Raw genomic sequence first — 27,247 nt, 5'->3', positions numbered from 1 at the left:
GTATTTTTTAACACTTCTCTAGTAGAACAGAGAGGCTGCCCTTGATAGCTGTTGTCTAGGGAAATGTTGGCCCTGGGATGGTTAGTTTTTTGTGTCAACCTGAAAAGGCTATAGTTCCCAGTTATTCAATCAGACACTAATCTAGGTGTCGCTATGAAGGTATTTTGTAGATGTGATTAACATCTGCAATCAGCTGACTTTAAAGATAAGGAAATTATCCTTGATAATGGGGTGGGTCTCAACAAATGAATCAAAAGATGTTAAAAGCAAAACTGAAGTATCCCTGAAGAAGAAACCTGTCTCAAGACTTCAGTATCAGCTCCTGGACTGTACTACAGTCTTTGGACTTTCTGCTTCCACAAGATTATTCCTTGGAATAATTAGCTAGCTAGCTCACTCTCTCGCGTGCTCACTCCCTCCCTCCCTCTCTCCCTCCTTCCCTCTCTCCTTCTTTCCCTCCCTCCCTCTCTCTCTAATTCTGCCTGTGTATCTAATCTCTCTCTCTCTCTCTCTCTCTCTCTCTCTCTCTCTCTCTCTCTATATATATATATATATATATATATATATATATATATATATCCTACTAGTTCTGTTTCTCTGGAGAATTCTGTGACACAGGCCCAAATGCCCAAATTTTTATAATTGAGAAATTGCAGTTCATTTGGCCTGAATTGGTAACATTGGCTAGTTGAGCTTATAGAGTTCTGAAGATACATTTCATCCTTTCCCCACACAAGAAATGTAAGTTTCATGAGGACAGGACTTTGTTTTTTCTCACTTTAGTATCCCTAGTTCTGAAAATAGTATCTGGCCTAAAGTAGGGGTTCAACAAGGTTGGTTGACAGAATCACTCATTATCACAAGTGTCGATTGAATGCTTATTATGTATGTGGTGCTGAGTATGTGCCATTTTCCTTTTCTGTATGACAAGGGCAGAGTGAGAAAGAAGTATGGAAAATAAACTTGATGTGGTAATAATACCTTCCTAGGCTGGCATGCAGGACTTTCTGCCTGCTTTTCTCCAGTGGACAGTGAGTAGGATAAAAACCCTTCTGCCAACACACTTTGATGATCTGGGGACATAACCCCTTGTGTGGCAGGGTCTGTTAAGTAAGGTTGCTGAATCTTGTTTAGGAAATTTAACCTGATAAAATTACTAATGGTTAGAGCCTTAGTTCTGCTCATTGCTATGGATTCTATGCACATCCCTAAAGTTCAGTGATGGGAAAACAGGAGCTTTAGTGACTCAAAACTCGAAATTGATGGGCCTTAGAAATAATGGTGGACCGGATAACACACAGCTAAAGTGATTGGAAATTGTGCAACAGGGTAAATAATCTGAATAGACCTGGGGGCCCAAGAAGGATTTCAGAAGTTGTGGTTGCAGACATCTTCCAAATGAAAGACAAGAGAAACCCATCTCTGACACTGAAGATCTGGAAAATAGGAAGCTCAGGGAACAGTGAAAATGAGATAGTATCCTGGTAAGAGCAGAACAAGACGCTAGATATTTTTTACCTACCAACTGCTGTGAGGCCTTAGTTGTTTGCTTGCTTTCCAACAGAAACATTTGTCAAATGATAAAAGCTCTAAAGAAAATACTATACTCCTGGGTACTACATTAATTATGGCCTAATAGGAATATAGTATCAATAGCATACCGGAGAGAAATCAGATTGCAAACATCGGAATTCCATTGTTCAAGCATCTTCAGACAGTATCCCAGCATTGGCAAAACTCTGAGTTTTGGTTAGAATTAAGAGAAAAAACAAAAAACAAAACAGAAGGAGGCATCCTTTTGGAGGCAGCCCTGTTATGATTCTAATTTGATTCATCTTTACCACTTTTCATATGAGCCCTTTTGAAGGAGCTTGCCAATGCCAATTAATTAATTCTCACATCTAGCCCCTACAGTTAGTAATGCAGCCCTTGAAACCTCAGGTTGATTGAGGAATCCAGTAGAAATGCCTCTTATTACCTGGGAGAGAAGCTTTTCTATTACCATCTCCCTAAGAACGTGTTTGGAAAAGATCAAGAAATCCCCAAAGCAAAATAGTCATCTTGGAAGAAAAAGTCAATAATATTCTTGTCATTATATTTAAAATTGTGGGATAATGAGTTTAGGACATAATTTTTAAACACTTCAGAACTCTCCTTCTGTTCTTGATAAACTCATCTATGCATCTCTTTTTTATATTAGCTTTGCCTCTCCTGATCACTTATTTACATGTCTTTGACCAAAAAGAAAAAATAAAAACCAAGTCCCATAATTTAATATATTCTGTTGTTTGGCCCCTTCTGATGCCAGAGGGTTAAAACCTGGACTTAACTTCTTGGAGAAGGAAAAGTTGCATTCACTGGGCTGAGCTCCAGAGAGGATATTTTTTTTCTTTCTGTGGCCATGTGTGCTTTGTCCATCTACAGGATTTTAGACCCAAGTAAGTAAACATGGTTTGGAATAATTTATATGGAGCATGTTTAGTAAATGACTGAAATGTACTCCAGATTGTAGAGATTTCTCAGGAAGAGAAATCTCTGCCTGCAGTCTTTCCAGTGAGCAATGGGTAGTGGGGGGAACCCTTCTGCCATCACACCCTCTCCTGCTCTGGGGTCCAAATGCCCAGTGTGCTGGGGTCCACCAAACAAGGTCACTGAATGTAACCTAGGAAAGTTAACCTGAAAGCCTGATTTCATTCTTCATTAGAATCTTAATGCCCCAACCCATGGGCATTGCAAGTTCTTGACCAGGTGGGGATGACTGATTTATGTTGGACACTTTTTTTTCTCACAAAGTGGTGGCATTTGGAAAGGTCAGATGCTCTCAATAAGTCTTAGAAATCACTGCAGCCCAGAATATTACTTCCCAAGAGTTACTTTCTTGTCTTTCTTGGAGAAAATAATCCTCCTCTTTTTGTGTCTGTTTCTGTCTTCTCTCTCCCCCTTCCCCCACTCCTTCCATTTCCCCTCCCTCCTCCTCCCTCTCTCTCTCCCTTTTCCTACCCCCCATTACGTAGACCCCAATTTTGAGATTAATTCCTGACCACATTTGAGGTTGAGAGCCAAGCAAACCTGCATTAGAAGCCAGTGTTTTTGGTTTTCGTTACCTCTTTCCAACCTCAGTGATTATTTCAAAGACTCCAGCTCTGAGTTTCTCTGCCTCTGAATCTAGGACCCTAACTCAGTTGGGATCCCAAGGAAATCAGGCAGAGGACCTTAAACCAGCCCAAATGATTCTTGTGAATCCTAAACCTTGACTTTAGAACATCCTGTGATGTCATCCATGACCCAAATTTTTGTTATTTTCTATCATACTTGTTTAGCTAAAAACCCTTGAAGGCTATCTTGTTAGCTGCAAAAAAAAAAAAAAAAAAAAAAAAGAAAGCAAGAAAAAAATTTTTTTTACCAGCATTTAAACATTTGAACCCTACATTCAAAAGTTTCAAGTATTGTATGTATGATCACAATAAAGATGCTTTAATTTAAACTCCTTCATTGAGAGTGGATAAGATTCTTAGTATTTAGAATAATGAATAATCTTTATTAAGCTCTTCAATACTTCTGAGTAGCATTTAGAATTTACTCTAACAAAACTTTATAAAATCTGTTTTAAACCTAGTACCTTTAGAAATTATTTTAAGGAGATATGAGAAGTAAAACACAATGACAATTGTCTTAGTTAAATTCATTTGCATTTTATTTACATTCTATTTTGTTTGCTCTTCCTTATGAAATATTTTATTTCTACTCTGATGTGTACAATTAATCCCATTGTCCAAATTCCCTTGAATAAGACTAGCCAAATTGCTTTATTATGTTATACAAACGCTTTTGTCACTGGCACTAGAAAATCTTGTTTTACTCAGAGACAACACGGATAACAAACGTGTCTTTCCCTCAATCAGTGATAGTGCTTTAAAACGGTCAGACAAGGCTTAGGTGTCCGCATGCTTTTGAAGGTGCAAAAGCCAGTTCTGCTTAAAGTTGGTAAAACAAAAAGGTCCCCAAAGACCCAATCAGCTCAGTTCTCTTCTAACTCCAAAGGGTGAGACTGCACACACTCTGGAACCAGGGAGGCAAAAAAACACTTTTTCCATGGCTTTCCCAGTGGGGAACACATGCAGTCTGTCAAAACCCACAAAGGGAAGGCATGGGTCAGACACTAGAATACATTTTTACCTTCATTAGATTTGTGCTTAGAAAATAAAGGACTCCAAACCTTCCCACGAAAGGAGGAACCACCCAGTCAGTAGTACAGACTTTGAACACAAACTCCCTGGGTTCAAATTGTAGTTTAAGCACTTCTTACATTGTATCATGAACCAGTAACTTGGTCTCTCTGTCCCTCTGTTTCCCCATCTGTAAAATGAGGATGTTCATCGGGCCTATGTCACAGTGTTATTATGAGCTCAAAAGTGTATAAAGCACATAAATTGGGGCCTGGCATGTAGAAAAGGCTAGAGTAAGTTTTCTTAAAAAATGTAAGGTGGAGTAGGCATGAATACTCTCTAGCATCTTTCCAGATAGTTTGAAATTTTCTCAATGTTTGATTTTGATAGAAATTCACATTGTTTAATGTTGCAAGAGTTTGTTCAATCCCTGTCTTGCATAATGTTTTGTAGCCCTTGAGTATCTTCTAGTAATATCTTTTACCTACTTCACTTCTGCTTAAGTTAAAGTCTAACAGAAACCTACAATAACATAGAATATTCTCATACCATAGAGTATTATAGAATAGCATAATATTTTTGGGTTTCTCTCTCTTTGAAATCTGATAAAAGATTTTACTGTAGTCACCAACTAGAAATATACCATGCTTTACATTCTGTGGGTTCAACACAAAAGCATAATGCATAAACATGATACCAACAACAATAAAGAAGAATGTTCCTATTTCCTTCTACTTTTAAAATCTCCCCCAATACCCTTCCCAAGTTACCTTGACAACTGTTACATATTATTATGTAGAACGCCTGGTTCTGACTCTTCCAACTATGCAATTCACCATGCATCTTCAAAAGCATACTAACACAGAATAAGGGGGAAAACAGGTTCACCTGATACTATCTGAATAGAAGAATAATTTCTGATTGCTTTCCTTTTGCAGTTGGATTTTATTATAGTCACCAACTGAATATATACCATGCTTTGTATTAATCTGTAGGTTAACTTAAAGCATAAAGACTACCAGAAATGTTCCCTCGCACTATTTCCTAGCAACCACTCTGAATTTTAACAGAGTCCTCTGTAATTAGAAAGAAGCCAAGACAGTAACAGTTACTCAACTTCTAAATCTGAAATTGGCCACAGTTGAAAGGGCAGCGATAATAATGGTCATTTGGTGTTGAAAAAGGTTAGAACTAGTATTCACCATCAAAATGTTCCTGGAGCAGAGAAAGAAAATTCACTGGAACATAAATACGACATAAATTTTGTTCTAGAAATGTCATCTGTTATTTTACCAGTTATGAAAAAACAAGAACAAAAAAATTAAACTTCTCCTATGGTCAACATTGTCTGAAGTCTCAACATGCCTTATTCCAATTGGAGAGATCATGTACAAGCCACCTGCTTAAATAATTCAAAAGATTTGTTTTGCTATTTTAAATGAGCTTCTTGAATAAAAATTTGAAAACCTGTCTATGAAAATGTTTAACAAATTTTACAGCTTAAAAGCCCATTCTTTTTTGCTCGGTTATCTCTTACCAAATTTTAAATTAAAATTTTTTTTACTATTATCTGTGGAAAAAAATATCTGGTCAATTTATTAAATTATGATGATAATAATAATAATAATAGCCTTAGATAGCACCGAGTATTCACCGTATATTAAGAATTGTGATCAGTTTTTTACTACATTAACCAATTTGATCTTCAGGTGAACCCTATAATGGAGTACAATTTTTCCAATTTTATTGATGTAAAAAGGAGACTTAGCTTTATTATGTGACTTAAAGGTTAAATATCAGATAAATGCTAGAGCCAGGCTTTGACTGGCTGCAGAGACTCATCACCTTAAACACTCTTCTATTTTGAGTCTCAAGGTGATTCTCTCTCTCTCCCCTTTTTCTTCTCCCCACCCCCTCCCCCACCTCCCCATATTAAATTCACTCTTCCAGAGTGCTTAAGAGGTATTGAACTCACCCCTTTCAATTCTTTCTCTGGTAAAAAAAATTTATTAGACTACATGTTATCCATATCTACTTTTGGTAAGATTTACCTTGAGAAAAAGCAAAAATCAAATAATGGATTCTAGACTCAAAAAGATCATCCCTCCATTAGGGTTGACACTCCAAATGGAGTTTAATATGCCCATATTAGTAGCCCACATTTAACAAACATTGGAACTTGAAGCCAATTGCTAATCATAGCACTCTCCCTTCAAAGTTTTGAACCAACTGATACACACACATGGAATTTGATAGGATCAAAATATTAGCACTTATTCATATACCTTGGAATCAAGACCAAATACTGGTTTCCTGCTTTTTCTCTGGATTGATCTTACTCCTCTATCTCAGGGTAATAGGGCAACCATGAGCCTGCCAGGCAGAGGCCGAGTGCATTGGGAAAGTGATCGCATGGAGGTGGCAGGCCTGCATTAGGAATAAGCTTGGCCTGCAGTCCAGTTCCTCAACATCACCAAGCAGATGAATCTTCCTGCCTCCCTCTTGGAGGAGACAGTGAGGTGAAGGGAAGATCTGAAGTTTCTTCACACAAGACCAAAGCTTCTCTTTACAGAAGGCAATATCCTTGGGGCAGCAAGAACATCTTTCTCAACAGAAAACAAAGTAATAGGTTGTTTTCTTCCTAGATTCAGAATTTGGCAATTGTTAATTTCACTGGGAGGCAGTTTGCATAATAATTAATTGCAAAAATTCTGGAGTCAGATGAGGGTTCACATATTGTCTCTTCCACTTCCTTCCTAGCTTAGGCAAATAAATAACTACCTCAAAGTCTTAGCTACTTCCTCCCTACTTCTCAGAGTTGCTGTTGGTTGGAAGATTAATACGATCATATGTGGAATGTAGTATATTTGATGTTGATGCCCAATTAAGCATTCAATAAATGTGTGTTAATATTATTAATAATAAATAAAAGATTATGTTGGAAACATGAGTCTTGCTCAATCAAACTCAAGTTCAACCAACATATTCTGAATTCCTACTTTGTGAGAAACTTGTATATTATTTATTTACTCTTTCCCCAGATCTTGTGAGCTCGGGTTTGTTATCTCTAATCTCAGTATATGAATTGGAATCCCAGAGAGACTAAATACCTTGTTCAAATTCACCTGGCTTATAAGCAGAGCTGGGATTCCAACTCATGTCTTCTAACTCAGTCTAGCTGGCGCTATTCAATCTCAGTCAGCCCTGATTAGGTTTCAGCTTTTTAGTTCCTGAATTAGTCTTGTAGAAGAAATATGACATTATAAATAAGCACTTATAAAATCATCATTGTGACTTAAGAACACATTTTCTGAATTAAGAAGCAAAATCTCAAGATATTTGTTCCACTTAGGATATCTCTATGATCCTATCCCAACAACTTTATTATTTCCAGGGATAAAAAGTAACATAGCCTTTACCCTTGAGGACCTTTCAGTTTAGTAGATTAAATGAACAGTAATAAATATTCTACCCTTGCTACAAAACCCATCATAAATGCCACCTCTGTCTCTAAGATTCCTAATGCTGCAACATGAGTATCTTCAGGGGAGACCTTAAATCTCTTAAGATTTTACTTGTATACAAGTTATCTCTCCCTTTAGATTTCAAATATTTAGGGTCAAGGAATTGACCTATCAACTCTCATACAGTGCTTTCACATAACATGACTATCCAAAATACTTGTTGAATTGAATTCAATATAAAAGACTTCATCGTAAGATAATTTGAGAACCAAGAAATCAACTACAGTAAAATAAAGCAGTAAATCAGCTTGATTGTTGGCTAATGCAGTTTAAATTAGCTTATCAAACTAGGAAGGAAGTGACTACAATGCATAAAATGATTCATCCAAGATAAAGCATTTAGCAAATGAAAATTATTATAGTTTGGGGAATTATCTATGACTTTCCTTACTTCTAAGGTCTTAGTCTGAAACAATCTCAATTTCTATTTGGGGCAGGGAAAGCGTTTATCATGAAACTGTTGATAGGTTTAACTATGGGGAATGGGAGGGTGATCTCAGTCACTGCCCCCACTGGGAATGAGATTGCTTCATCAAAGCTGAAATGGAAATGGGATGTTGCTGGATTGTGAGGGAGAGGAGCCAATACCAAAGGTCAAGGGCTTCGTTCATTCCCTGGTTCTATGAGGTCTAGCTGCTTTGATAAGACCAGGAGAAGCTGTAATCTTCAGACTTGATGGGGAATTCAGGTACAAGCAGCAGCTCTTGGGATCATGGATTAATTATGAAATGGAACATTTTTATTTATGCTCTGATGATTCATGCTTCTTGAGTGGTGAAAAAATATATGATAGCATTCATTTTCATCATAGCTAGCAGTGGGATGCTCACATATGGAGTGGTTTTGCAATGGATCATCTTGTGTACCTCTTTATAGGAAAATCATCAGACACATCTCAAAAACTCATTTTAACAGGATAGATGGGATTTTACTTCAACTGGGTGAGTAATTAGCTCTCAAGTACCTTTGTATCCATGGTGACTAAGTCCTTGTACATGAGCATTATATAATGTTTGTTCACGATTTATATTGATTAAGTGATTTATGCATTTGTTCATATAGTCAAATAATTACCGTAAGACCAGATTAAATTCAAAGACTTGTTTTTAAACAAAGTTGCATCACAATTGGTTTAAAAGATTACATGTAAAATAACAAAATAAAACCTGACACTATTTTATAACACTTTCTATTGTTACAAAGCACTTTGTGACATTACTTCATTTGGCTGTGAAAACAACCTTAAGGGATGAGTATTATAAATAACACCTTTTAAGGATTAAGAAACTGAGGGTCAGAGAGATTGGATGACTCACCCAGGTAATCTGAGTAATCTGGATGATAAGCACTCCAAATCCAGTGCTCCTTTTACTCTGCCATCACCATTCCCCTCTTTCCTACTAGATAGCTTGTACACTGATTTCCTCTTTGGCACTTCTTTTGTACACTTAAATTTTGTACACTTATTTTCTCCTAGATATTTATTCTGCTGTTATGATTTACGACCGCCAAGTGACTGGTGGTTTCCTTAGTTATAGTATCAACATGCAACCAATGCTTTTTTAGAGGAATGGTTAGCTGAGAAAGAAATCACTATACATTTTTGCTCAGTTGTCTTTAGAAAATCTCATATGGATTGCCTGTTTATAAAGACTTGAGGTGGAGATTCATCTCAACTTGTACCAGAGAATAACTTTCAAAAACACATTCTGAAAGGTCTTCACAACATTTAAAACAGCTATCTAATACTATATACTTTAAGTAAAGTGAGGTTCTAAATTTGTAGGAAGAAAAGCATATTATTAGTATGTTATAGGATACAAAAAAATATGAAATACACCTAGATGCATAGGTCTGGGTCATTTGCCTTGCCCTTCTCAGTGAAGGGTGGCCAAAGTAGGTTTTGGAAGTCTCACAAGATGTCTGGTTTAAAAATGACATGTAGCTAGCACCCTATAGAAATGTCTCCAAATTTCCAAATACTGTAATTGTGATAATTCAGAAAAGTGCCAAACATTTTAAAAAAAGAAACTTAAACCTAAGACTGACAGCAAATCTATTGCCAAGCCTTCTTGGAGGAATTATCACAAATCATATTGTCAGTGGAACAGTTTGGAATATGTAATTGATGAACCCATCTGAACTAAGCCCAAATAAAAATAGAGAATTATACTGTATTCTGCCCCATTATCTGTTCCCTACTGTAGTTATGCAATATTTCGTATCTGGCTAAAACCTATATGACATAGAGTGCTGGTTTTTTCCTCTCCTTTTCCTAAACTAGCAACTCCGTTTCTACATCCAGTTGGTGATTTCAACTCCTTAAAATCAACTGGGCATGAACTATAGATTTGTGTCTGTTGGGTGGGACTGTGGGTGGCTGGGGGTCACTGGTGGTAGCTAATTGCATCATGGGAATGCAAGGAAAGAAAATGCAAGGAATGCAATGGGAGTGTGAATCTGTGATTCCAGGTTTTGTATACTCCACCTCTTCATGGGATTTGAGAGGGAGGCAGAGGTGGTTCTAATTCATCTAATCCATTCTGGATAAAGCCTGCCAAGCATTGGCAATTGGACATATTAACCTTCTAATAGGATTAAAAAGACATGATCTCTGTGTAAAAAATGCAGAGAAATCTGTAGAAGAAAACAGGTGGAAATGAAGACATTATATGCCTAGAAGAAAAGGAAATAGTAAGTTCAGATTATCAGGAAAACTTAATATGCCATAACAATATTCACATCCTAATTGATGCAGTAAAGAATGGAATTGACATAGAGGAAAATGAATCACAGATGCAAAGAGTAAACTTGAGAATTTCTCCCAAAATGCAGAGGAGACACCAAAGTGATAAGATCAGTGAGTGAGAACAGCATCGATGTGGAGGAAAAAAATGGAGATTCAATTTAAAGATATCCCTGAGGAGGAAAATAGAACAATTGGAATAGCAACAATAAGAAAAGTCATAGCAAATGAAACTTCCAGGAATTGAAGCATTCCAAATTATGGAGCTTGACAAATCTCACATCATTTTGGGTGAAATCAAAGAAAAGAAATCAATTCTATACACATTCAGACAAAACTTTTGAAATGTTTTGAGCAAGGAAAATTACTATAATAATCAAAATAGAATGATATAAGTCGATAAGAAGAAATTCAGGCTGATTTCAGACTTCCCTCCGTAATACTAACTGCTATGAAGACACGAAGCCAGGCTACATAAATTTGAGGGAAAATAGTTTTGCTTCTAGAAATGAAAACACAAAATGAAATATTTTATTTGTAATACAAGCAGAAGGATTTTTGCAGTTACTTAAAGCTGAGAATATACATTATATCAGTATTCAAATGCAAAATATTATTTGACATTGTAGTTCAGATGACAAAAAAACAAAGAACTCAAGAAAGAGGAAGTCAAATTGCAAAGGAGCTAGTGCACATTAAATTAATTAAAATATAGGTTTCTAAATAATTTTTGTACATTTAACTTCATAAGTGAATAAAAATAATTATTTTTATAGAAAGAGAAGTTTCATAATGTAACTATTAATTTAATAAACATTGGGGCCAAAAATTCTATATTATATTAATAAAGTTGAGATGCAAGGTATGATATGGGGTAGGGCAGTAAAAGAAATGTGGTACTCAGAGGTACTATTTATATCTGACCTTGCTTATTTGAGAAATTCATGTTAAGGAATGATTTCAAAAAATTCAAAAATAACTATGAGTAGAACTAAAGAAGAAACAGATACCTTCTAACTCACTGGAAACTTTAGGAGTGAATATAAGGTGATCTCAATTTGTATTAAGAAAAAAATTCACAGGAAGAAAGAAGCACGTCAGATATTGATAGTAGCTGTCCCTGGATTGTAAGCATCTTTACTTCTTTCTTTAAACTTCAGTATTTTCTAAATTTTATTTAAGAACATTCATTACTTTTATAATCTGAAACATCAATAAAAGTTACTTAAAATATTTTTTTGAAAGAACATCAGAAAGAAAGGGAGGATTCTAGGCAGATGGAAGAGCTTGAATTGAAAAGTGCTTTAATTGAGAAGAGTTTGGCCTGTTCATAAAGGATTTTGGTTTTAATGCTATAAATGAATGAATGAATGATTGGTGTTTTTCAAAGATCACTATTTCATTGTTGCCCTTGATTCAGAAATACTAGGTTTGTGTCAATCAGAATGATGGGCATCCCTCCCTTGACCATGTAGATGAGTCTTTAAGAAGTAGCTAATGAAGTGTTCTGTAGATGGTGACTATGACCTCCAGAAACCAACGGGTCAAGTGAATGTGTATATGTGTGTGTGTGTGTGTGCGTGTGCGGAAGAGTGTGGGAGAGGGGGTGATATAAAACTTTTAAAAGACAATACTTTAAAAGCGTTTGTGAAGTATTAGATAGCAAACTTTCTCTTCTTCTACAGAATTGTCATTTTCCAAATTCCAATGCCATTATTTCTTTTCCCAACTCCTATCATTTAAAAAAGTGAGTATTTGCATCAGAGTTATATAGACTACTTTTATATGGCTGGATCACTTTGACTAGTTACTTTATTTCAGTAATGACAACGTTTTTGTGGGTTCTGCATTTTGAGAGCCATCAATAGTGAGATGACGTGGATAAGCAGACTAAAATGGAACAGAGAAGGCAGCAGAAAAGCGTAGCTCTTACATGTCTTCTAGGCCCCTTGCTTCTATCCTCATGTATCTGAGGTCCCAGGAGGTTATTTTCAAGCTGAAGAATGTATAAAATCAAAATAGATTACTTTTCATGTCCTATACTCTTTGGTTTTCTCTTCTCTTCTTCTATTCCAAAAATGGTTTATAGGTAAATCATCATCTCCAGTCCTAAATAATGAATTGGCATCAAGACCCGTTCCTAACCCTGCCAGCATAGCCACAGGACTTCACGACTCCATCAATTACCTCTAAATCAACAAATCTTAGCTCCAGAGGTGAGCAATTTGGGAAGCTCTTCTCTTCTGTTCTCTCATATGTTTTGTTTTAGCTTGAAGTGTTTGTCTGGATACTTAGACACCATGGTGATAGGCATCATAGAAATAAATAGAAATAGACATAGAAAAGAACTAAAAAATAAAATTAAAACTTGGGAAGACTATGAATGACACTTGTATCAGGGCATTCTTTTATTTTTTCAGAACTCAGTAAGAGGGAAATTAAAAAGGGACTTTGTGTCAGAGAGACAAGTTAGTGAATAATTTTTCAAACAGTGTTATTTTCCTGACACTAAATTAAGGGAGATCATTACCATGCTGAGACTATTTAACTCTAAAAAATAGTGCTTTAGCTTTAGCTTTACTGGATATTCCTTACATATCTGTTCCACGTAGGAATAGTGGTAAGTCAGTTAAAACTAGGCAATGGCATGGTGGAAAGAGAAGAAAGACTGGGACATGAATTTTGGCCCTGTCTTTTATTACCTAGGTTATTGATTCTCCTTGAGGCTTGCTTTTCTCATCTCTAAAATGTGCATTGTAATACTGACCTCAAACATGTGTGGCAGGTCAAAATGCCAAACTAAATGACCTGCCTTAGTGCCTGTACTTAGAAGCTGCTCAATTAACGTTCCCTCTGTTTCCCACTGTCCTCATCCTCATGAGTCGTTTGGCTCCATTTAGTAAAATGAGTGCCCGAGAAAGCACAAAGTGGCCTCCCGCTTTGGGTCTGCTGAGAGGTGGCTGTCCTACAATGTCAGGATCACTGTTGGCTGTTGCCCTGGGTCTCTCCAAGGACAAGGCCAGTTGCCAGGACAGGAGAACCAGAGAATGAATCCTCCCATCTCACTCCCACAAATGCTTTGTCTATATGAAAACCTAATTAGAACTGATAAAATTCAGATCAGTTAGTTTTGGGCACAGCAACATTCAAAAGCTCAGAAATAAGTGATCCACGCTATATTCTTTAAAAACAACAACAAATAGAAATACCTAGGAAGGATCCAGCTGAAGGTTTTTGGATCTGACCTTTGAGGCAGGAGTTGGACGTGTATTTTACCTTTATGTTAAACACATGACCTGGATTCTATGCATTACCTACTTTTTTGTTTGTAGAGACAAACAAATAAAATATTAGATTGATCTCATTATTCTGTCTCTGAGTGACATTGAATCCCTGCAGTTTGGTGAGTAATAAACTCATTTCTTCTTTGTTATTAGCCTATTGATGCTCCCATTAGCCATCCTGGGGAAGCAGGCCTGTCAGGAGGTTATGACAAAGGTTTAGAAAGCCACAGAAATACAATGTGTCCTCTCTCTCCTGCCAGTGTGGCAGACAAGAGTTCTTTCATTTATTATGTCAGTCACTTCTGACTGCTTTTGCTTTAGACATGGTTACAGTATTTTTCCTTCTGATGTTCTCACAAATAATTTGAATTAATGAAACTATGCATTTCTGGGGGTAATATGAAAAGTATATATTGAGTATAGCCATTTCCTGAACTCCCCAGTAAATGCCAGGCTTATTCCCAAGAAGCTAAAATCAGTTTAGAATCCAGTGCTATATACAAGTAGTTTTCATTGTTTTATTCTTTATAATTCTTATTGCATCTCTTGAGTGTCTCGTATCACTGTGTTTCCTAATACTTTTGTTGAGAAGGCAAACAAATTTAGATGTTCTGTTTTAACTAGCGCATAAACTTAAACATAAATCCTCAAATATCATGTCTTCTTATTCATAATCAAAATAAAGCTCTGGGAGTAATTGGTGGGAGCAAAATGCAAGCTAACGGAATATCAGAAAACTTTGTTCTGTAAGCTTGGGCTGGTGCCATTAGCCCCAGGATAGAAGTAGCCTGTTCCAGAATGAGAAGGCATGTGACCATAGAGATTCCTGGTACTGATGTCCAAAACCAAACTGAATGCATAATGACAACAATTTGCATCTTTGAATGAGCTAAAGCTGCTTGCTAAACATTGGGCAAATTCCATTGGTTGAGAGGGAAGACTCCAACTTGGGAGAACTCCATCAATCAGTTTTTTGACCTATATGTGTTGAGTGCCTACAGTATGACTTTTGTGCTGTCCTCAGGGACATGGACAATGACACGGCCCTGCCCAAAGCAACTTACAAACTATTTGGGAAACAGAACAAACATCCGTAAATAATTAGACAATAATCAAATGCTAATGTGACTATAATAGTTAATAGGAATTCTTAGAAGGGCGAGATCAGTGTATGCTGAAACAGATGAAAAAGGTCTCTTAGATGAAGCAAGACTTGAGCTGAGGTTTTAAGAAGTGGTATGAAGGAGTAAACACTTCACAAGTCAAGGAACAGTATGGACTGCCAATGGGCCCAAAGGATATGACAGAAAGGACCAATGAAGTAGAAAGAAGAAGAAAATAAATGTGGAAAATCTGATTGTCTGGATTCAGCTCACAATCTGTCACCAGGGAGAAAGCTGGTGAAAGATTGTGAGCTGAGGAGTGGCCTGATATGATCTACACTTCACAAAGAATATTCTGGCAGTTGTGCGTAGAATATAATTTGGTGTTGGTCTTTAAAAGACTTACAGATGAGGAAACTGTTCTCTAAAAGTAAGTGGACTGGTATGAAGACATAAAGATTCACATTTTTCAACCTCAACGTTGTCATCAAATTTCCTCTGAAGTCAGGTGAATATCACAGGGAGTAATCAGCAAAGGCTTTGAGAAGGGTGGGTTTGGTTTTGATCCCTAACCCTACACTTCGTATCTGTTTGATCTCACAAAGTAACATAACTTCTCAAACCAACAGGTCCCTCACTAGTTGTGGTGAGCAGTAGTCTTGCCCAATGACTCTTGCCATTCCCTTAGAGTGTAGGCAGAACCTATGACTAGGACAAGTTATCACTCCAGTAATTACGTTACATTACCATGGCAAGAGGGAGTTTGCAGATGTAATTAAGCTTACCGATCAGTTGACTTTGAGTTAATCAAAAGGACTATTATGAAGATGAACCTGTCCTAGTCATATGAGCCCTTTAAGTCTGTGTCTAGAGGACAGGGATAGAGAAGTCGGAGATTCAAAGTGTGAGAGGGTTTTTCCTGCTGATGTTGAAGATGCCACCTCCATGAGTTCTACACCATCAGGGAAATGAATTCTGCAAACAACCCCATGAGCTTGGAGGAGGATCGTGAGCCTCAGATGAGTTTGTCTGCAGCCTCGTGAGACCCTGAGAGGACCCAGCTATACTCTGCTCAGAATTCTGACCTACAGAAGAGGAGTTATTTTAAGCCACTAAGTTTGTGGTAATTTGTTACGTAGCAATAAAACACTAATATACTAGGAAACACAGATAATGAGAATTCCTGGGTCATGTTGAGAGAATGAAATGAAATGATATGGATACCAAATGTGAAGTGTTTGGCACTAGGCCTGGCAGGTGACAATGTACAACAAGTAACTGTTGATGTTATTGATGCTTTTATTATTAAAATATGAGTAGCAATAGGATTACTAGACATACACTCTCAAATTAGTAGAGCTAGTTTGAGTAGACAAGTAGTGGTCATTATAGTGGTCATTATGTAGACAGTGATAACAGTGTTTTGGGCCTTCTGAATGCACCTGCTGGTCAGATTGATCAACCACTTCTCCTCTTCATGATAACAAAATGTTAGTTTCTCCATTTGGCAGACCCCAGCTGATTGAGGTAGTTGGAATGATAAAGCACAATACTGACTGCGTTAAAATCTGACACCCACGGCCCTAATGTATTTGACATCATCAGGAAACAATCACTAGATAAGTATTTATGGAACATCTAGAGCTAGGTACTAAAACAAGTTGTTAATAAACAGCATGAGCAATTCTACATGTCAAATGGTAACAACAGGGATACTATCCATGTACTAAGAGTGGTATTCAAAATATTTAGTGGTCTGTATAGCACAGGCATTGTAGACAGAATGGCTTTACCAGGGTGTGTTAACTAAATATCAACTCTGCATGCCTTGTAAAACTTGATTTTCTCATCCAGCATTCAGTGACTGAGCTTCTGCTCTGGGTCAGCCACCAGGCTAGACGGTGGGTGTTTAAGACGCAATCCCTTCCATCAAGGACCTTACAGTCTATTAGCGAGAGAGAGAAAGAAAAGGAAGATACAAGTGATAATACAGTGGTATAAGTACAACAATAAAAACACATGCTAGAAGTTACAGTCTCAGCCAGCAAAAGTATAGAAAAGAAGCCCCTTAGCTCAACCTCAGCTGGCATCAGAAAATGAATTGCTGTTTGGAGTTTGAATTCTGACTTGAGTCTTATTGGTGAGTGAGAATTACTCAGACTTTGTTGGAACAGGGTGTGTTTTGGGCAGGGGGACAGCCTGAGTCAGGTTGACATGAGTGAGAATGGTGTACTTGAGAAACTTTTGTACAGAGTGGCTGGAGTGAAAAGGAATAGATGATGCCATGGAGAGTATTTCAAATATGGTTCAGACAAGTTAATAATTATGTTTTTCCAGAGATAGGCAAAATTGAAAGCAGAAAAGACCATTAGGGTGGCATTGTGGCAACACAAGAGAAGAGCCGCAATGGCTTGAATCAAGAGCATCCTGGTGGGAATGTAAAATAGAGGATAATTTGAAGTGGACTCAGGGATATAGATTCAGCAGTGCAGCAGACGTTTGACAATTGTCTACCTAGTATTTATTCCACCTTTCTTCCTCCTTAACAATACCCAGATTTTATTTAACTTGGCCACTCATTCAGGCCATGTCTGTTGGGGGAAGTTGACACTACTCCCAGCTCTAGGAGTGGATCCTGATTAGCTTAAACCAATCTGGAACATCACTTGAAAGCTGCCCTTTCCCTCTCTCCCCTTCCTCTTTCCCTCCTTCTCTCTCTCTCCCTCCTTCTCTCTCTCTTTCTCTCTCTCTCCCCCCTTCCCCTCTCTCCTCCCTCCCTCCCTTTCCCCCCACTCTCTCTCCCCCTCTCTCCCTCCCTTCCCTCCTTCTCCTCCTTCTCACTCTCACTCTGTCTTCCTTTCCTTTCTTCCTGTCTGTCATTCTGTTTTGTTCTTTCATTCTTTATTTCCTTCCTTCCTTCTATTTACAATTTATGGTATTGTATATGGTATAGGAAGTTGTTAAGAACTATGAAGAGTCTACTTTCAAGCTAACACTTTCAAGCTTGTCAAACTTTAATGGAAGCTGATAGATAATTTGAAACTCCTGGGTCAAAGATGAAAGACAGTGTATTACTCACCACAGAGTATCAGCAATTTTGCAATGTTTCTCAGAGCTCCAGTTCCCACAGGATGATGCAAAGGGGGCCAGTTAGCACCCCACAAACTCAGTGGGATGCATTATAGGAGGGGAACTCTGAACTTTAGAGAACACAAAGCTTTTATAATGGGCAGTAAGCATGCCCTCTCCTTTGCTCTGGAGGGGGATATTATATCTTCTATAAGGAAATCTTCTCTATTCTGCAGAAGGAGACATTAGGTCTGTGTTCCAAGGCTGTTCTTTATAAAAACATCCTTGTGATGGCAGTCTCAGACAAAGGCATTTCACAAGAAATGGAAGAAAATGAGAGATCCATAGAAAATATTACTGTCCCTAGAGAAATCATCAGCATTTAGATGATATCAATCAGGTTGAGTGTATAGATCATATAAAATGTCTGGGCCTGGAAACATAGGAGCCCCTAACAGTTTGGAGGAAGAGGAGACTATTGGGAGAACCTAGAGGAGGCACTTAGAGAGAGAGGAGGAAAACCAGAAATTAGAAACCAGTGGAGCAAACTTTCATGAGGAAGGAATGGTCATCTGTGTCTCCAGAGAGGCTAAGTAAGATTTATCAGTTGTTTTTGGCAACTAGAAGATGACTTCTGCAAGAGGTGGTAGAATCCAGATTAGAGTGTGTTGAGAATTGAGGAAGTGGAGGCAGCTAGAAGATTCTCCTTTTAAGAAGGTTGGCCCACCGAGAGGTAGATGCATTAAAGGAAGGATGATAAAGTAGGGATAAGTTTCTTTGTCAAGGGTTTCTTTTTCCTTTGTAAAAGAAAACACATCACATCTCTATGTACATATGGCTCCAGGTGTAATCTAAATGGATGTAGAACACAACACTCAATTGAGGTAAACATGTTTCATATTTCTCAATATTCTTGTACAGAATGACAACATGAGGCAGAATATAAGAGCCGTTCATCATTTAGAGGCTGTGGAGAGGGCGTGGGGTAGGAGTCAGGCTGATTTGTGTTCACATATAGATTCCATAATTCACTAGCTGTGAGATCATTAGTCTGAACCTGACATTCTGCATCTCTAAAATAGAGCTAATAATAAACAAATTTGGGGGTTGTTGAGATTATTCTAAGGACCCAGCATAGTGCCTGCCACATAAGCAGACATTGTTTTTAAAAAGTGGAAACCCCTTAAACTGCTTTGAGGGAAAGGATTAAGAGCTCAATAGAATTAGTAATATTCTATTGTATTTTTTCTTAGTTTCTGTGTGGAGGCAGTACTAATAGTTGAAACTTAAGATTTAACTCGTGTACTGCTATTTTCCCTTGGGCAGTACACAAGGGAAGGAAAAAAATTTCTTCACTACTAGCCTCGTATGTATCATTAATACCTCCAGGGAGCCAATCTCTCTTTAAGGCCCAAAGATCAATTATTTTAGCTGTAGTTTTCCCAATAAAATTATTATTTCATGTTTTAAACTCATTAGACAAACTGTGTTCTTTATTCACCTTGGATAACTTATCCTTTATTTAGAGAAGATATTTGTGACTATATTACCAAAAGTATAAAAAAAGTATAAAAGTAACACTTGGTACACTAATTTATGTGTCCCTGGATGCTTTTATTTTTTTGGCTCTTGGAGAGGCCAGTGGGAAGACTAGGAACCAAAGTGATGGTTTAAAGAGGCCTATGTGTAGGCACTAAATTTGTTTTTTTACTATTTGACATATAAAAGCGATTATATTAAATTGAAATTAAATGCATTGTTAGAAGGCATTTATGACATCTCATTTAGAGGATTGCTGTGAATTCTTTGGAGAACCCTGATTTGCAACCACCAGCTTGTGTCATGAATGCAACCTCCAGTGTGGTACTTGCTTAGCAACTAATTAAACTGAAAAGACAAATAAGGGGCTTTTACATTTTTAATTTAAAACCTTCCAAATATAATTGTTGTTATAGCACTACCAGAGTATGGTGCAGTGATCTGCATTTTAAACCTCTTAATGTCATTGTCATAATTAATTTTGTAAATACAAAGGGCTGTGCTGGGGGTAGGAGAGACTGTTTGTTTTTCTTTACATAAGTATGGTATAGTTTGTCTTTGCAATTAAGTAATATTTTGGTTTGTTTTTTTCTCTACTATGAATTATTAATTTACTTATGTCAGTAATTTTGTCCAAATATGATTTAGACTACAAAAAGTTCAATTTGTAAGATTCCTGACAGCTATAATTTAAAACGTCTTTTTATTTCTGCCTCATAATTTTTAAGGATGGTAGAATTAGAATTTGAATGGTCTTGAATCTTACTGAGTTATTTGCAGGTGCTCTGTTACTCATCAATATGAATGCAACATTTCTCTCGGGCCACTATTTCATCATGACATCAGTCATGATGTCTTTAATGCCTGGCTACTTCCTGGGAACTCATTTAACCTGGAGCCAGTACCTTAGGCTTTGAGCTATGATAGGGAAGAATGGCTCTATCTCTATCTAACGGAAGTGCTGTGGGCAATACTCAGAGAAACGAGGAATGTTAGAGCAGAAAGGAAGCAGGATTAACATCTAACCCAATGCCTTCATCTTACAGATGAGTAAACTGATTTCCAGAGGCAAGGAATTGCCAATGACTGTTGACTGTGGCAGAAATAAGACTAATTGATGTGTTTGGACTTTGAGTCCAAGGCATATGTCAGTTTACTAAAAATATGTATGGAATAGCTAAGGTTATATTGAAATTATAGTGCAGCCTCTGTTTGAAAAATACTCCAACATTGGATGTTTAGAAACAGTGAGTTTTATTTGTTCTTCATTTGGATTTTTGTTGTTACTTAGAGTCAGTCTGTGGTATATAAGGGGGCAAATAATAAAGTGTTTAATAAACCAGTAGTCAGTGCAATTAAATCAGGATGATGTCTTTATTGAGTTTTAAAAAATCCCATTAACATGATTGAAGTTTTAAATAATTTTAAAAGTTAGTTAATTTCCCAATCCTGGGACTGTTTTTGAGAGAAATAGAATACCCTCAAGTTTCCCTCCAACATATGCCGCAAGGTGTTTTAAGGCTGATTAACAGTTGATGAGATAACATGCCCCAGATTTTAGGACAACTCTTTTCCAATGACTGAAGCTCAGAAATAATCCTGGGAAAACCCAAAGCCTCATCATGACTGCATTTTCAGTACATACAATGCCTGTACTATTTAGAAATAACTTATTTTAACACAGTGAATGGGCACCAAGCAAGTTAAATATTAAATGATACTTAAACATAAATATAACTATGCATTATTCAGCATCAAGACACGCTGATATTCAGATTAAACAGAAGGTTACTGCCCCTTGGTGATAGTCCTCTCAAACTCTGGTGGTTTCAGTTGCTCCTAATGAAGTCAGCTCTTTGCAGAAGCAATTTGCATCCTGGATAGGGAAAAGGGACGAATCATCCAGCACAAGCACATTGTACTGCTTTGGTCCCTTCCAGCGTGCAGGCTGATTGCTGTCTCCCCACATGCATATTTAAGAATCTGCTTTATCTGGGACTTTCTCTCACCAAAGAGACCACAAAAGTATCTCCCATTTGGCACCAAATCACGGCCCTTTCCACTGTGCCAATGGAAATAGATCAAGAGTTTGCTTCCTCTTATCTGACCTCTCACATTGTGCCTTGCCTCTCTTGGCTGGGATCAGGGGCTCTAATCAAAATTAATAGCCTGTCCTGAAGTTGGGCATGTTGACTTTACTAAGCAAAGGTGGGAACCCCGGAGGTACGATCTTCATGGCTTGCCACTCACATAGTTTTCAACCAGTTTCCAAACATAACTCCAGGGGTTCCTCCCAGCCCTGATTGACTGAGTGCCATGCGCTTATTTGCAGATCTCTGTGCCCTCCTTGGTAACAGTGCTTGCTGGAATGATTAAAGTGATTACTGCCAAAGTCTTTGTGACTTCAGTTAGATTAACTTTAGGCCATGGAATTATGTTCTTTTTCTTCTAGAGTGCTCAGGTATATAGGCATTAAAAAAATGAATTAAAGGCTACAGAATTTTGCTCTGTAGCAGTGTCCTCATTGAATTTGAATACTAAAAATAATAATAGTTGCAGGAACCCCCCAAAGAAGTTGATACTCTATGACGAGTCTCATGTCTTTGGAATTGTTTTTTCTTTCTCTCTTCCCTCCTACAGGAGCAATTATGTGGATTGCTTGTCCCCCTGGGTAATATGAGAGGTGAATCATCACCCCTTTCTTTCTCCCCCACAGGAATGATGAGGCATTTGCCAACTTCCAGCTCTATAAAGCCCAGAAACTTTGGAGGACTTGCCAATTCGACAGTATATGTAGTATCACTTTTCCTTAATTTTCATATTGATTGAAAAGATCTTTAAGAGCTAACATTTATAAGACCTTTGTTTTTCAGTTTACAGAGGATTTTCACAATGTCTTTTCTCATCTCACAATAATCCTGTGTAATAGGTTTATTCCTTCATACATTCTTCAACAAATATTTACTTATTGTGCCACCCTTGTGGAACTTAAAGTTTAGTAGGGAAGAAGTACATTACTCAAAGAATTTAACATAAAAAATAGCATTTTCAATTATGATTCGAACTATGAAAGCACACTGCACATTATATAGTAAGGGGACTCACATATAACCTGAGAGAGTATCAGAGAAGAGAGAGTTGAAGTTCCAAAGAGATTAGATGTTGAGTAGGACGGCACCATAGACTCCCCTCACTGATTCATAACCAGACTTCCCAAATATGAAGAGCAAATAGAGAAAGTGACATTATGATGAAGTTTCTTTTATTGTAATATTTTGATGCAAATTAGTTTATCTTTTATGTAAAGGAAAAAAATTCACAAATAATCCATAATGATTAATTTGCTCTAATGAAATTGGATTTTAAGCTTTCTTTAGAAACTCAGAATCATGTCCTTGGTTTAATTTAGAGAGGCACTTCCATTTGGATTGTGAAGTAAGCTGAATTCTTGAGGTACTATGAGATATCTTGAATTATGATGAGATAATGTACAATTACATTTAGTGATATGCTATTGTAGAAATTTTCTGATCGGTACTTTTTGTGTATTTAGACCAACTTCAAATTATACACTACAAATTACAGTATTCAGAGACATTTCATAGTGGATTTGCAAGTAAAAGCCGAGTATTTAAAATTGTCCATAGCCCATCCAGCCCCATGATTTGTTCCTCTGAAACCAGCGGCCAAGGTGCGTGCGAGTGTGTGTGTGTGTGTGTGTGTGTGTGTCTGTGTGTGTGAATTGAGGTAATTTTTGTCTGAAGCAGACGGAAAGAATCTGAAAGAGCAGAGGTATAGGAACCTGACAGAATGTATATAAATCCTGATCACACCATTACTGAATCTGTGAACTTGGACAAGCTTCTTTACTTCTCTGAATTCAAGACTCCTCATCTGTAAAAACATCTGCCTTATGTTTTTATTACATGATTCAATGATAGATGCATAACAAAACTTAGTTTACCGCCTTTTGCAATGACTTAAAGCTCAAGGGAGAAGTCATTTCCCCATAATGCATTAGTTTTAGGGAAGTCCATTATGAGCTTAGCACTGACTAATTTATCTTAGCTGCTTTTCACCAGGTCATTGTCTGAACTAATTTGGGGACTAATGAGTTGCACAACTTCACTACTAGCTCTGACCTGCTTCTGCCAGGCATAATTTTAAGGATGGGGTGGTATGCAAAACTGGACATGAAGACAGTTGGGAAGGCCAGTTGAGGAAGATATGTAGTCCTTGATCAAAGTCTTTGCTTCATCCTCAAAAGTCCTTATGGCATAAGAAAGTAATTGTGACTTATCTGATCCTTTGCATCTCTCCTCAGGAGAGATCAGAAGTGAATAGGAAGAAGGTTCAAAACTTTGAAGAGTATTTTGTGAAGGGCTAGGGCACAGCATCACACCTGATTTCATCCTATATTCTCCCACCAGATCTCCTCTTCACCTAAATCAAGCCCTTTCTCCGTTATTGGATCTGTCTCATTTTGTATAACTCAAATCATTATGCCTTTCACTCAAATCCAGGAAGATAGATCTCCTTTAGCTTTCCTATTCAAGAAACTGGATCCTGAGGCTACCCTCTTCTAGTACTCTATCTAGTCTGTCAGAATTCTTAAGTCTTCTAATTTTGTTTTACTGGCCATGCTTGGCATGTTGGCCTTGTTAGCCACAGAGATGAAATGCTGTAACAGAAGAAGCGTTGGGTATAGAGCCAGAAGACAGATTTGCTAAAATATGACTGGGGAAAATTATTTTACCTCTCAAGTCTTGTTTTATTCTGTTCTCAAATAAAGGTAACATTGGGTATCTCTTAAGATTATCTTGAGGATTAAATGTGTTCAAGTTTGTACAAGTGATTGGAGCACAGTAGACACCCATGAAAATTTCATTGAACCTGAATCTTAAATGACTTCCCAATATGCAGTCAGACTTTCCCAGGCTGGCTAGACTGCCCAGTATTCTATCATCTTACGAAAATTTGCACTATTTCCCTTAAAATAATCATCTTAAGACAGCCCATACTAAATAATATAAACAAATACCACCAGTAAAAATATTTTAAAAGTCAACCTGGAAATGATTTTGCTAAAATTCTTCCTCATCTCCTTCTGGCTCTAATTGTTTTTTTCCCCAATCATCATCTATCGTTTTTTTTTTAAAATAGATTTTTAAGGCCATAAATGTTCCATGCAAATACTATATAATGGTCAAGATTTGTAGTGGTAGATTATTCCTATATGAACAATACTTATTTAAAAATGGATCTATTCAGTAAGAATCTGTACATTCATGAAAGAATTATCATTTTTAAAGTAGTTACTTTATAAAATTTTATCCTTATTCTAATTTTACTGCCTTTGGCTCTCCTCTGGCATTTTTTCTTCTTCTCAAAATAAAGTTTTTAAGCTACACTGGGAAATTTCAGTGCTTTATAGTCACATGTTAGTTTTATTAAAACAAATGAATAAGTAAACAAACAGTATTACTCTGACAAATCATTTACTGCCATCAATAGCTCTTGCTATGAATGAGTTTTCTTATTCCAAAAGATCAAATTCACTTTTGAGAGCAAAGGTTTGCCAATATTGACAGAATCCGGAAGAACACGTAGGGACAATACTAACACAGACATTCCAAAACTATTTTGAGCCATGTCATCATTAGTGGAATAATGCCTAGTTTCCAAATTGGACTATTCTGAAGTGGACAGCACTCATGGGATTGTATAAATCACAGTATTCTAGTTATTAAAAAAAGTAATCACTCAACAGTTATAACTCACATAGCAATTGATTTGCATTTTGGAAAAGAAATCAATCACATAATTGATCATCTTAAAGAAGAGAATTTGAAACTGAGCTTCATGCAGTCCTGAAGAATCCACCAAGTCTTACTCTCAAGGTAGTGGTCAGAGGTGCTCCAGCCCCTTCGCAATCAGATTTCATCAAAACAGTTTCATTTTTATCTGTTTTACTTACAATTGAATTATATTATAGAGTTTCATGACTTAATACTTTTGAAACTGAATGAGTTTTATTGTTATCCCTTTAGAGTGTTCCAAATGTCTCTGAATGGCTGCAGGGGAATCTTTACAGAGACACTTTAAATTGGTGCTTATCCTGTAGCAGAAGAAAAATGAGAATTTTTCACCAAAAGCCAATGCAAACTAATAATGACTCAGATGAATCTTTCTATGTGTTTATTAACATGCCAATGGCTTAGGGACAGTCACCTCCTGCCTGACTTCCAGTTTGACTATTTAGCACTATTGACAAGTGGGAAATGACCAGTGACTACATACAAATAGTAATAATAGTTTTTTTCTTGGGTACGTAGTAGCAGGTCATTTTAGATGAGATTTACTCCTCATTGTTGATATGATTTTGACATAACTCTTAGCTTTTCATACAGCGTTTTTGTGTTTTGTTTTGTTTTGTTTTATTGCCATCTTTGTTCAGAAAATGGAGAAAAAAATCATCTTACAGCCATGGCCCATTTGCAGTGAAAGCCATGATTTCTGGGGCTTCCCTGTGCCAAATGCCAACTCCATCTGACCCTGGTCTTTGCTGAATCCTCTTACGAGAAAACCTAACATAACATATTCACTGCTGGGCATAATAGCAGCAGTGTATTTGGTGTCAACAACAAAGAGAAAAACAGGGTTGGTTTGTTCAGTATTGACTTTATTGCCCAGAAATGGAAAGTTACTTGATTATCATCGGAATCCACCTTACAAAGTAGCCACAACGCGGTTCTCCTCCCTTCTACAGCCCTCCTCTCGCTGGAGTGAGAGTCTTATTAACTCTGACATGAAAGTTATGGAAGGAAAGAAGGCGTATATATTCTTGTCCAAACGGCAGTGGTTTAGACAATATTGTAGCTTAGTGGAATGAGCAAGGATTTAGAGGGAGAGACATCTGGGTTTGAATCCAAACCATATATCGCACAGAGTCATCATGAGGATTAAATACCATCAAATGCGGACAAAAACAAATGATTGCTGACATTATTATTTTGTTATTGAAAACACATCTTATAAAACACCATGGTATTTGCATGTATCTCCTTTTAATGTTAGGTATTTTAATGTCATGTTGGCAAAACCTATGATCTCCAGTAATTGTTTCATATAGTAGAAATGTTTATTTTTCCTTTTTTTTTTAGTGCTATTTTTCCTTTCTCTTTATTTTCCTACTTCTGCAACTTGTATGGAAAGTAGTTTTAGAGAAAGGAGGGGGGTGGAATGGAGAGTATGAAGAGCCAATGCCAGAATAATTTCTGTTTCACAGCATTTTGTAGTCCCTCTTTTGCCTAATTCAATAGATTAGTTAGCAAAGTTCTTTATAAAAACTCAGTTGATATCTATGTTCTCCCTAATTTGACAATTAAAAAATTTTTTTGTTCTAACTTTCTACCAACTGTGAATTGATCTACAGAATGCAAACAGATCTGAATTCACAATTTCATCTTACCAGTTTTATTTAATGCAAATATGTACCCGTTTATAGATAAATTATATTTAAACTTGTACCCGATACCAATCTGGTCTTATGAAAGAGCGACAAAATGAGATATATTTCTACTATCTTGTGTTTATCTGAGGTTCCGAAGATATTCACCAGTGATGAAAATAGAAAAACATTTCATCACCTTAAGTTGGTTGTTTCTTTTCCCTACTCTGTGATGCTTCAATTTTAAGGCTCTTTTTATAAGTTCTATTTGGACACTACGTTAACCCTCAGGCCACAGAGCATTGGCAAAGGGTCGATTTCGTTTTTCCCATTGGCATAGTTGACGTTCACAGCAGCACTCCCTCC

This window comes from Choloepus didactylus, chromosome 14 (genome assembly GCF_015220235.1).
Source record: "Choloepus didactylus isolate mChoDid1 chromosome 14, mChoDid1.pri, whole genome shotgun sequence".
Classification (NCBI taxonomy): domain Eukaryota; kingdom Metazoa; phylum Chordata; class Mammalia; order Pilosa; family Megalonychidae; genus Choloepus; species Choloepus didactylus.
Note: the sequence above shows the minus strand (reverse complement) of the source record.